General features: G+C 30.2%; 1 protein-coding gene across 1 annotated transcript in view; it reads left to right on the top strand.

The window, feature by feature from the left end:
* Positions 1-14,445, top strand: part of LOC146719449 (uncharacterized) — a 29,394-nt gene that overhangs the window by 130 nt on the left and 14,819 nt on the right. The window lies entirely within an intron of this gene.

Here is a 14,445-nt window from a genome sequence, read left to right as displayed (position 1 = left end):
GCTCCTCCGGGTTGGCAGCTCTTTATCTCATTTATTTCAGCGGCCACTGATTGTATGCTTCAGGGATGTCCTCTCGATGGACGATAATCATTGCTCTTTGACCCTCTCGATGCAACTCCAAAACGGCTCGTACCGTTAAATATTGTTGCGGATCTGACAAATTTCAGTTTGTCGCAAAGAATCCGGCTCGAAGGACCAAAATGTTTCGTGAATTCTCTCGCGTGTAAAGTCCCGGGTATAATTTTGAATCTCCACGGGCGACGCGAGCCGAAGCACAAGCTTCTAGTTTTTATTTAATGCAGCAGTACGGGCGCGATGGTATGAGAGAGTTTGATTGAAATAAACTGTAATGACTTGATCCTCGTATAATATTGATTTATTAAGATTATGCGCGACTATGTATTGCGATGCGCTCCTCGAGACATGAAAATTAGCAAGTGACCTGTGCGAATTTATTTCAGGCCGCACAGGTAAGCCTTCGTTGTCGATCCGAAAAAGCCCGATACATCCCGGAACTCCGCGATTGATATTTTGACCGTTCATGTTCATGTGATTGACCGTTTCTTCGTTCACGTGATAAGACCAAAACAAAGTGAGACAATGATGCGTATATATATATATATATAAAAGAAAACCGTGTCTCTTGTCTCGACCAGCACATCCCAACAGATACATGTCCAAACATCGTGCAAATTCGTGAAATATAATAACATGGAATAATAATTCTAAACAATAACGAAAATGATAGATTTGTGAATTTAGAAAATAAGTTGAATATCACTAAATTTCGTATTATATGCAAATTGCATAATTGTTAGAAGCGAATTGATATAAATTGTCAAATCAATTTAATACATAGTATACATACGCTTCAATTTACTAAGTCTTCTTCAGTGTGAGTTAAACAATAAAATAAAAACATAATTAAATTAAAATTCGCAATAACATAAGCGCACATTCAATGATTTAATGTTAATATTACAATGAATTCGTGTTGAGTGTCATCGAAATCGTAAAGTGAACAATATAATTATGCTTGAGATGTACTATACTAGAAGTTTTCAACAGTATCAAAAAGCAATTTTGTCGTGTGATGGCGAGAAGCTGAACTTTTTTTGTTGTTAACTATACAAAATTAGGAAATTCCTGAATTAAATTCTATTACCGTTAGTTATTAAGTATAAATGTAAAATTGGTCTAACTTACAATCCTCCTAAAATCGTGGTGGTAACTCTCAAGTTCACGAAACAAATGTCAGTATATTAGCAAAGATCGTTAACTTGTTTAATGTTTACTCTTGGCAAGTTCATCTAGGATGTCAAAATATGTGTTGTCAAGCAATTCGGTGTCTGTGTTTAAGTTTATTCCATTTTTTTGTTTTCTAATATGAATCATCTCTGATATTAATCTTTTGTGTAAATTATTTTCAATGTCAAGGATTTTCACATTATTTCAATTGAACATATGATTTGAGTTAATTATATGTCCTGTAACCACTGAATGCTTAGATGAATCTGACTTAATATTTTTGGCATGTTCTATAATTCTAGTCTGTAATTTTCGTTTAGTTTGACCTACATATGCCGCATCACAATTGTTACAGCTAATTTTGTATATAACATTATTATTATCTTCCCAGTAAACACGAAGGGATCATTTACGAAACAATTACATAATATTCTATATGTATATGTTATAGATCGGCGAAACGAAACTATGACGTATATATCGTTTATGTCAATAACGTAATGAATCTATAATTATTACATAAAATTGTTATGCAATTTTGGCGTTACTTTGTTATGTAACATTTATGTATTTTAGTTAATGTAAATGTGTATACTCTAAAAGTTTCGTAAATACTACGTTATTTTAATGACATAATTGTAACGTTATATTAAATACATAACATTTATGTATTTTGGTTAATGTAAATGTGTATACTCTAAAAGTTTCGTAAATACTACGTAATTTTAATGACATAATTGTAACGTTATGTTAAATATGTAACATTTATGTATTTTGGTTAATGTAAATGTGTTTACTCTAAAAGTTTTGTAAATGCTACGTAATTTTTATGACATAATTGTAATGTTATGTTAAATATGTAACATTTATGTATTTTGGTTAATATAATTGTATATACATTAAAAGTTTTATAAATGCTGCGTAATTTTAATGACATAATTATTGTAACGTTATGTTAAATACGTAACATTAACATTATTTTGTTGACGTCAATGTATACATTCTGTAAAAACTTTATTATAATCATTACATACAGTATATTTTATAGGCTGAAAGATGCGTTTTGTTAACTCATTTTTTGAATTCGTTAAATTTCGTTTTGGGATAGAAAATGTTAAATTATTCAAATCTTGGATCAAATTTCGCAAAATAATTATTATTAACAAATTAAGAATTAATTTTTTGCGTAACTGTCTGAAATATGATGTCACTCCGCCGTTGTTAGTTGTTTATTGAATAACTATGTGAATAATTTTACGAGCCGCAAATCAACACGTAATTATGAACTCTCAAAAAGAACATTTTTTAAGAGACTGATACGCTTGGAGATTGATGATAGTTATAACATAGTTAACAGAACTTATGGTAGAATATTTGATTTGTGTTTTGACATGTACAAGAATTTACCTATTTCTCTTTACACATCGTTCTTTAATAAATAATCTGGCCCACTTTTCTCTTTTTATATTAAAGAGCGAGACAGACTTGAGAGGAAGTTCGGATATCTTTTACAGAAACATTTAAATAATCTCAATATCAAACCGGTTCATTATTTTTATCACCAATCGTTATCTACTAAAAACGATATAGAACCACGTCTTTATTCTTTCTCAAAAAATAAACAATCCGCTGAAAACCGAGAAACAAATACACCGAGGAACAGTAATAGAATTGGAAATATTGATATTGTTATTAAACCTACTTCCTTTCTCAATATTAAACTTAACATTCTGACTAAGAATGATAAATGGTTTATAAATTTGTCCTCCATACACATACCGGATGACATCAGATGTCTATTACAATTAGGAGAGAACTTTAGTTTACCTAATACCAGTAATATTGATCTAACTGTACATTTTATCAAAAATATTGAGAATAATCTAAAAAAACTTCCAATTGCTGATCGCAAGACCATCATTGCAAGGTCTAATAACATCCTTAAATCTATTCGTATCCTAATAGTGAAACTAACAAAAAATTAATATTTTTAAATACTATTACAAATAACTTCCTTAAAGAAAATGATAATTTAATACTAACAAGAGCAGACAAGGGTAACATAACTGTGGCTTTAGATAGAGATAAATACATCGAAAGGATTGAAGGAGATAAATACATGACTTACTCATTAGATAGAAAAATAACAATTACATTTCGTTGCAGACATATTGTTCATTGTCATTTAGTGAGGGAACATTACCGAGAGCATATGGTTTACCAAAAATCCACAAAGAAAATTGTCCATTTAAACTAATTGTATCCTCTTTAAATACTCCTTTATATCAATTAGCACTTTACTTACACCAAATTATGAATAATAGTTTCCCTGTATGTAACAGCCACATAGAAAATAGTTTCGATTTGGTTAACGAAATTTCAGATGTTTACATACAAGATGACTACAAATTATTATCTCTTGATGTTATCTCACTTTTTACTAATGTACCTATTGATTTAGCTCTCGATAGTGTTTTCAATAGATGGCAATATATTGAAAATAATTGCAATCTTCCTAAGTCGGAATTTTTAATTGGAGTAAGCTTCGTGTTAAATTCTACGTATTTTACGTTTAACAATGTTTTTTATCGACAATCCTTCGGCACACCAATGGGTTCTCCTCTATATCTCCTATCATAGCTGATATTGTTTTACAGGATTTAGAAAATAAAGCTCTTCAACAACTAAAGTTTTGTCCACCCATATATTTTAGATACGTTGACGATATCAAGAGACACGGTAGTGTCTCGCGACCAGTTAAGGGCGTAGCGGAGACACCGTGTATCTTAACGCGAGTCGGACATTTGAGTCTTTATAATATTTCGAATCCTCAATAATGGCCGAAGCAATCGAGTTTATACTAGACTTAATCGATAGATTGAGTTCGAATTATATAATAAAAGTGTCTTTATTTCTGCTCTACGTGATTTGTAAGCAGAGATATATATAAATGCAAAGTCGAAATATGAAAAATTTCTATTAAGAAACGTCCCCGTCATCATTATTATTATCATCATCATCGACCACGCATACATAGTAGTTTATCGTGCTACACGTATTCACACGTATACAACACATGCGCACACATATATCACACGTACACAACACATGCAAGATGCATGTAGTGGTAATTTTGTCCATCTCGCACGTTTTACAACAGATGGCGATAGTGGCGCTCCGCCATATCGGCAGCGTGCGGGGTTATGTTGGCTAACTCTCTCTCTCTCTCTCTCTCTCTCTCTCTCTCTCTCTCTCTCTCTCTCTCTCTCTCTCTCTCTTTCTCTTTCTCACACACACACTCACTGTTCGTCTTGTGTACTTATTTAGTACATTCATGATTAAACATCTATATGCATTAATGTGAAATTTACTTACAATTAGTTTACTTAAAATATTCAATCTCTAAAGTGTTTATCTTATAAGATAGACAAAAAAATCTGAGTAAATAATAAGAAAAAAAACAAAAGGATTATTATTGTCATAATTTTTTATCAATTAAGTACTCTCAACTATCCAATAATTAAATAAATACGTATAAATGTGCGCGCGTGTACACACATACACCTATTGATATTAAAGAGATTGAAGGAGAGGAAGGAGAAGATAAAAATTTAAATATTTACATATATTTTCAAATATTATATATGAATTTATAATTTACATATCTAATTAATAATGAATTTTTAATTATATTAAACATATCAAAATAAAGACATACATGTATTTATCAAATGAATGAAGTTATTGAATACAGACTTAAAAAATTTATTAAACATAGACTTAAAAAATTAATTAATTAAACATATTACAAATTTAGAAAAAATAAACTTTATTTATATATGCAACAGCTTTTTAAACTAAATTTTTAAATTCTATTTTATATTAGACAATTATCTCAATCAACATCTACGTCCACATTAGCTGCACTGCAGACTACCTCTACAGCCACATTATCTGCTCCGCGGATATAGCGTTATGCCAATACGATACATTACATGTACTTACTTACTTGCCTTTACTGTACCAACTCTTGTTCTTTCCACGTAATCATGTTTTTACAGTTATCGTTTGCTGTATATCTTCCAGCAAACTTTATTTCGTGTGAAGTGTATTTAATTAATTAAATCTCTGCGAAAGATTGAGAAGATGAAGGGATAATTCAAACTATGAAGACATGGTTACATGGAAAAGACAAGAGTTGATACAATAATAAAGACATACATGTATTTGTATCCTGCTGGCATAAGGTTATAGAAGTTGATTGAGATTGAAAAATAATAATGAAAATAATAAAAAAAATAGACACATGTATTTGTATCGTGCTGGCATAAAGTTATAAAAGTTGATTGAGATTGAAAAATAATAATAAAAATAATTAAAAAAAGGAAATATTCAATCATCATTTAAAAGCATATTTGAAATCTGTAGAATAAACAGTTTTTGCAAAAAATGTGGAGCATTTGAGCTCTAGTAAATCTAAAAATAAATGTAAACATCAATTAATAATAACTGATGTTATATATATATATTATATATATAAACCAATTTGTTGCAATATTCACTATAAAAGGTTGTAAGGGTAAGATGGCTAAAAGTGAATAATTTAAAAGATAGTTAACATAATTTTACATAAACTGAAATATTTCATAAAATAAAATATTTGTAATATTTCGAAGTTTATGTAAGATTATGTAAAAATTATACCTTTACAACTTTTTATAGTAAATATTGCGAGGAATCGATTTATATGAGAAAAATTAAGGTAATTCTATTTTGAAAATATAAGTGACCTTTAAATAACCTTGAAAATCGCCGTTTAGGAAAAAGTCTGTGTCAACTTTTTCTTTTTCGAAATCCTGCAACTTTTATCTAAATTTAATAGAAAAAGTATAAAAAATGCTCGACATTAGTACACACACACACACACACACACACACACACATATGGGTAAATTTATATAAATAGGGTGCTTTAGGAGGAATGATCAGGATTCTAGGATATGATTGTACACATCATTTTAAGCAAAGAAGTTTAGATAAACATGTTTAATAATTGTTCTATTCCGGTCATAAAAATATACAAAAATGAATGATATAATCTCTAAAAACTCACCTTTAAAAAAAGGTAAAAAAAGGCGACCAGTTAAGGGCACGCCATTAACAAAAATTATCCATTGCAAACCCATGTAGAATCCTATGAAAAATTAACCATTGCAAACTCATGTAGAATCCTATGAAAAATTAACCATTGCAAACCCATGTAGAATTGTATTAAAAATTATCCATTGCAAACTTATGTAGAATCCTACATTGCAAATCCATGTACAATAGAATTGTATGAAAAATTATCGATTATAAACCCATGTACAATCGTAACAAAAGTAATGAAATAAAAAAAAAATTGCGCCAAGTGAAAGTAGAAACTTGTACCAGTGGAAAATTAAAGTTGCAGACATATATAGAGTCGTATAATGAATTAGTAAAAATTTAAATTTGCAAATGTAGAATCGTACCATAAAAAAACTTATCTTTTAAAAAAAAAGATAAACAAGATGCCAAGTCCATGCGCCATGTGAAAAAGAAATAAAAAAATTTTAGTTAAAAAAACTGGGAGCGCTGCTAAATAATATTCTAACAATATTAAAATTAAATTGTTACTTTTAAACTCATTACAGTTAAAATATGTTTTGAGTTTAAATTAATTAATGTTACTTTAAGGTGCATTGTAATTTTGAAACTTAGCAGCGCGCCCAGTTTTTTTAACTAAAATTTTTTTATTTTTTTTTCACATGGCGCATGGACTTGGCATCTTGTTTATCTTTTTTTTTAAAAGATAAGTTTTTTTATGATACGATTCTACATTTGCAAATTTAAATTTTTACTAATTCATTATACGACTCTATATATGTCTGCAACTTTAATTTTCCACTGGTACAAGTTTCTACTTTCACTTGGCGCAATTTTTTTTTTATTTCAATACTTTTGTTACGATTGTACATGGGTTTATAATCGATAATTTTTCATACAATTCTATTGTACATGGGTTTGCAATGTAGGATTCTACATAAGTTTACAATGGATAATTTTTAATACAATTCTACATGGGTTTGCAATGGTTAATTTTTCATAGGATTCTACATGAGTTTGCAATGTTTAATTTTTCATAGGATTCTACATAGGTTTGCAATGGGTACGATTCTACATGGGTTTGCAATGGTTAATTTTGCCTAGGATTCTACATGGGTTTGCAATGATTAATTTTTCATAGGATTCTACATGGGTTTGCAATAGGATAGGATTCTACATGGGTTTGCAATGGATAATTTTTGTTAATGGCGTGCCCTTAACTGGTCGCCTTTTTTTACCTTCTTTTAAAGGTGAGTTTTTAGAGATTATAATAATGACTGCTCCATCGGATTCCATAGATCACATATTAAATCTATTTAATTCTTTTCACGAAAGAATCCAGTTTACTCTTAAAATTCAAAACAATAATAAAATTAATTTTCTCGACCTAACATTGATATTAAAAAACAATAACATTATATACGATTGGTACCATAAAAAAACGTTTTCTGGTAGATATCTGAACTTCCTGTCTCAACATCCTATGAGTCAAAAACGAGGTACGATAATGGGGCTAGTTGATCGAGTTTTTTTATTATCAAATCCAGAATTCCATAAAGATAATTTAGAGTTAGTAATCAAAATATTGCTTGAAAATAATTATCCTCTGAAATTGATTTTTGACACAATGAACCAAAGACTAAAACATTTAATAGAAAAACGAAATATTCTTACAAACAAGAATGACCAAAATGTAAAAGTCGCGTATTTTTGCATCCCATTTTTACCGACACTTACTAAACAATATAAAAACATCACTAAAGATATGAATGTTAAACTCTCTTTTTACAGTCTTAACAAATTGAATAAATATATCGAAGTACACAAAGATCCTATTCCTAAGTGTTCAAACACCAATGTGATATATAAAATAGATTGTAAAGAGTGCAATGCATCGTATGTTGGTCAGACTAGTAGGAAATTATCTACTAGAATATCTGAACATCGATCTAATATACACAGAAATGTAAAAAAATCGGTAATTACTGACCATAAATTAAAACATAATCATGAATTTTGTTGGGACAATGTAAAAATACTTGATAAAGAATTACAATATAATAAAAGATTAATTTCAGAGATGATATTTATAAAAAGGCAAAATAACAGTCTCAATTTAAAAACAGATATCGATGGCTTGCCGGTAACCTATGACGACATTATACATAGACTACCAAAGATCTGCAAGTTAACAATTAACATAAACAACTAACTATTTTCTCAGTTGTGCGGTCGTCTCTCCGAGAGTTAAAAATCATACGTTATTGTTACCTTGAGCTATTAACATTTGTAAGCCTCCATGTCACAATATAACATCTTACTCGATTTAACTGTAAGTCCATTTTTATTAATTTACTTATCTTTAATGTTAATTTTTTCGTATACTTATAATTTTATAGACATATTAACAATAGCTGTTATTGAGATTCGCAACCGACCTCCTAACAGAACAATTAGCGAGAGATCTGTTTCGCGACAATTATATATGACGTTGTGAGGAATAGAATATATACTAAAAAATGCTCTTGCTTTAAAAATGCGTTGATCTCGGATGTTAGCATGTAACTTGACTCCGTATATTTTTATTATAATGACAGTGATGAATAATTTATTGTTAATTTCTACTAATATTTTAATTATTAATTGATGCGCTGAAGAAGGTTGGAAAAGACAATCGAAACGTACGATGAATCGAATTTACTTCTGTATAATATTTAATAATTTATGTTATAAATCTTTTCACACAAATATAATTCTAGTATAGAACTTATGTAGCTCTTGTTACAAATAATATTTAATAGGTTCTATAATAATTACGTAATTTTATATCTAATTTTATGTATCTATTACGTTTAAATTTTATGTATCATTACATATTATATTGTAACGGTTCACCTTTCCCGACGCCGCGGATCGGCTCGCCGGTTCCAGGATTCGGGAGGAAGGGGGAGATTCAGACTCGCTTATTCCTTATTAACAATGCTTTGATTTATTCAAAAAGAAACAAGTAAACAAAAAGTTTGTTGGCATAAAGCCTAAATAGAGAAACTTATTGACTACCCGGTATATACAAAATGTTTGTTGGCATAAAGCCTAAATAGAGAAACTTATTGACTACCCGGTATAAACAAAATACGGAGGCGTATAGCCTGTAGCGGTGTCCGGAAAAGATTTACAAATTACCCGGTATAACTTAGAGATACGGTGTACGGAGGAGTATAGCCTATAGCAGGAAGAAACCGGAAACCGGGAAACCCGGCGTAATGACGAGAAACCCGTCACCCGGTGTATAGCAGGAAGAGACCGGAAACCGGGAAACCCGGCGTAACAACGAGAAACCCGTTGCCCGGCGTGTAGCAGGAAGAGACCGGAAACCCGTCACCCGGTGTATAGCAGGAAGAGACCGGAAACCGGGAAACCCGGCGTAACAACGAGAAACCCGTTGCCCGGCGTGTAGCAGGAAGAACCGGAAACCGGGAAACCCGGCGTAATGACGAGAAACCCGTCACCCGGTGTATAGCAGGAAGAGACCGGAAACCGGGAAACCCGGCGTAACAACGAGAAACCCGTTGCCCGATACTAAAGGTAGGAGGCCAGAAACCGAGAAGCCCGTTGCCTGGCTAGGAGGTCCGGAACAGGACTGGTGCCGGCTCATCCGTCGAGCCGGCTTATATACCCTGCCGGCGGTTCCCCCACTCTACATCGAGGTTGTGGTGGGGGTAACGCCGGCGTCGTAGTGGGGCGCCTCTGGGGGTTGTAGTGGGGCGCCCCCTGGGGTAGGGTGACCCGTGTATCGCTTATGTTTCTGCGTTTAGGGGCGCCTTAGGCGCCATAGCCTCAAGTGGCGAGCAGGTGATCGGCCCGCGAGGCGTTAGTAACGGCCACGCCGTTACAATATACAGGCATAATGTTGCTGACATTTCCATCTAAATGTTACTTAATAGTTGACATAACTATTACCAGAACTGCGAATAATCGTTTTGTAAATGTCTGTAAAAGTTACAGAACAGTGTTTATTGGGTTGGTGTTTGTTTCTATCTTTCTGTGTTTTAATGAATTTATCTAATTTACCAAGGCAGCGGTATCCTACTTTGAAATCCGATTTTTTTTATTACAGTTGCTGCTAATTCCGAAATGTCCTTGATATATGGGATAATAAAATATTCTTTATCTTGTTTTTTCTGTTTGAGTTACTAATCGTTAGAGTTTTTATTCTTCTGTTAATTATGTTAAAAATGAGATGAAGGGGGTAACCATTAATCAACAACATTTCGATACATTTCTCTAAATTCTTTTTGTGGAATGTGAGATGAGATAGTAAATTTTTTAGCTGTGTGTCACTCAATCTTAAGAAATTATAATCTTTTTTAGAAATATAATCCTTATTGTTAGTTAGCCATTTTTTTAAATTATTATTCAGTTCTCTCTCCATTTTTTCCGATGGGTTTTTTGTGACAAGCTGTACGTGTTCTTGTCATTTAATAAAATTTCTAACTGCTTCATGTAGAAATCTTTATCTATTGCAACCGTCGCGTTCCCTTTATCTGCTCTTGTAAACAATACGTTATAGGATTATTCCTACAAAATTCATTAGTGGCTTTATATAACTTATATATTTGATCTTGTATAATATCTTTGTGATCCCGATTATGTAAATAATGGAAAAATTGTGGAATCACTAAGCTACGAACAGTTCTAAGATTCTTTATATTATACCTCCTTGAGTTACCCTCAATGTCCTTAATAAATTCGTGTACCATTGTTATTTTACTATTGTTAGTTGGAATGATGAATTGACCCCCATGTTGCAAGAGATTCGAAACTGCATTAGGAATGGTAAAGTCTGTCAAATTAATAAACCACTTATCGTTGGTGTGGTATAATAATTGAGGAATAATAGATTGAAAATTTCCAGGGTTAATGACTATATCGTTAACAGATTCATCGTTAACAATATTATTGGTATTAACAACTAGCTGTGTATTCTGGTTCCTAATAATTTGTTTAAACTGAATAGGCTTAATGTTTTTAATATAAAATGTAAGATTTTTGGAAGTTTTCTATGTAGGAATCCTAACTGTCTATATAAAATCTCAATATTAAGGATGTTATTTTTAAATTTATCACACTTTCTAGTTTGTTAACTGATTTGAAATGACATAAAACAAGTTTTTTATTCATAAAATGTTGTAAGTGATTAGGTATAATATTCTGATCTTTGCATTGTTTTAAAAAATTTACTATCTTATCCCACATTCCACAAAAAGAATTTAGAGAAATGTATCAAAATGTTGTTGATTAATGGTTACCCCCTTTATCTCATTTTTAACATAATTAACAGAAGAATAAAAACTCTAACGATTAGTAACTCAAACAGAAAAAACAAAAAACAAGACAAAGAATATAATTATTTTATTATCTCATATATCAAAAACATTTCGGAATTAGCAGCAACTGTAATAAAAAAATCAGATTTCAAAGTAGAATACTGCTGCCTTGGTAAATTAGATAAATTCATTAAAACACAGAAAGATAGAAACGAACACTAAGATAATAATAATGTTATATACAAAATTAAGCTGTAACAATTGTGATGCGTCATATGTAGGTCAAACTAAACGAAAATTACAGACTAGAATTAAAAAACATGCTAACAATATTAAGTCAGATTTATCTAAGCATTCGGTGGTTACAGAACATATAATTAACTCAAATCATATGTTCAATTGGAATAATGTAAAAATCCTTGACATTGAAAATAATTTACACAAAAGATTAATATCAGAGATGATTCATATTAGAGAACAAAAAAATGGAATAAACTTAAACACAGACACCGAATTGCTTGACAACACATATTTTGACATCCTAGATGAACTTGCCAAGAGTAAACATTAAACAAGTTAACGATCTTTGCTAATATACTGACATTTGTTTCGTGAACTTGAGAGTTACCACCACGATTTTAGGAGGATTGTAAGTTAGACCAATTTTACATTTATACCTAATAACTAACGGTAATAGAATTTAATTCAGAAATTTCCTAATTTTGTATAGTTAACAACAAAAAAAGTTCAGCTTCTCGCCATCACACGACGAAATTGCTTTTTGATACTGTTGAAAACTTCTAGTATAGTACATCTCAAGCATAATTATATTGTTCACTTTACGATTTCGATGACACTCAACACGAATTCACTGTAATATTAATATTAAATCATTGAATGTGCGCTTATGTTATTGCGAATTTTAATTTAATTATGTTTTTATTTTAATGTTTAATTCACACTGAGGAATACTTAGTAAGTCGAAACGTATGTATACTATGTATTAAATTTATTTGACAATCTATATCAATTCGCTTCAAAGAAATTATATACTTAACACCCGTATTTTACGCTTGTCCTTTGGTCGTTTCATTTTGTATTATTTGCATTGCAAACACACGAGCCTATTTACTTGTATTATTTTTTTTTTGCATATTTGTTATTTTTGCATATTCTACAAGAACATTAATAATGTGAATAAATTATAATTTTTTAAATTAATAAACATTAATTAATTAAAACTATTATAATTTTTTCACATTATCAATGCTGTCGTAGAATGTGCAAAAAGTAACAAATATGCAATTTGCATATAATCTGAAATCTAGATATCGCTAATATAAAGTCTAGAATAAAGAATTTTTATTATATTGAGACATATTAAAAATTCAATGAATTAAAATTATGTTGAGACATACCTAATAAAAATTCGATAAATTAAAATTAAGTCAAGACATAATAAAAATTTGATGAATTAAAATTATGTCGAGACATAATAAAAATTCGATGAATTAAAATTATGTCTCGACATAATTAAAATTCGATGTATTAAAATTATGTTGAGACATATTAATTCAAGAATTTTTTTTTATGTCGCGACATAATTTTAATTTATTGAATTTTTATTATGTTTCGAGATAATTTTAACTAAAAACTTATCTTTTTAAAAAAAAGGTAAAAAAAGGCACCCAATTAACGGCATGCCAGTAACAAAAAATTACCCATTGCAAACCCATGTAGAATCCTATGAAAAATTAATCATTGCAAACCCATATAGCATTGCATGAAAAATTATCCATTGTAAAATCTTACTACAAAAGTAATGATATAAAAAATAAAAATTGCGTCCAGTGAAAGTAGAAACTTGTACCAGTGGAATTAAAATTGCAAACATATATAAATATAATGAACTAGTTCTTTAAAAAATAAACTTTAATCAACTGTAAATTCATTAAAAATAAACAAAATTCAAAAGTGGCTCTCCTAAAATACATAATTACCAAATTTTACATATAGAACGGTTCTTTAAGAATTTGTCTATTTATATTACAGAGTTGTAAATTTTACATTTTGTAAATTAGACGTTTACGTAATCTTTTTATTTTCAATTTTAAGAAAACGTTATATTATTAATGCTTCAATTTAATAAATTAGAAATATAAAATCTCCATATAATTTCAAATCAAAGCGTCCTGTAAAGGAATTAGCAAAAAGAATAATATAAATGTTACCTTTGATTGAATTTTTTTCTCCAAAGTGTATTGCCCCAATCTGTATGTCTAAATTGTTTGCATGTGGAACTAAAGTTCTCGATGTCCTTAATGCTGAGATTCTCCAGAATGGTAACAATCATTTCGTTAGGTAAATTAATTATTGTAGTCATCGTGGTAATTAAATGAAAGATGAAATTTTACAAGATGTTCATAACAAATCTTTGGAAAAAATTCGGACAAATTTATTTCCTGATTTTATGAAACAAATTCTGATGACGTTATGTTAAAGGATCGAAGAAATATCGTAGCATTTAGACCTGTTTATTTGTCGGTAAGAATTTTCGATTTTAAATCAATCTTCTAATTTCTTAAAATTTGTTTGCAATTATATTATTTTAGTAAAATTTGTTCTTCTAGGTATTTTACTTTCACGTTACCGCCGCACAACTGCGTGTGTAAGACTTTGGAAGCGTTGCTTTTTTATCAAGAGATGGGTCAAGACAGGTTTGGTATTTTGAATGCAGCAACCAA

Source organism: Nylanderia fulva, unplaced genomic scaffold (genome assembly GCF_048542155.1).
Source record: "Nylanderia fulva isolate GAGA-0341 unplaced genomic scaffold, ASM4854215v1 Scaffold98, whole genome shotgun sequence".
Classification (NCBI taxonomy): Eukaryota; Metazoa; Arthropoda; class Insecta; order Hymenoptera; family Formicidae; genus Nylanderia; species Nylanderia fulva.
This window is presented reverse-complemented; position numbering and strand designations above follow the sequence as displayed.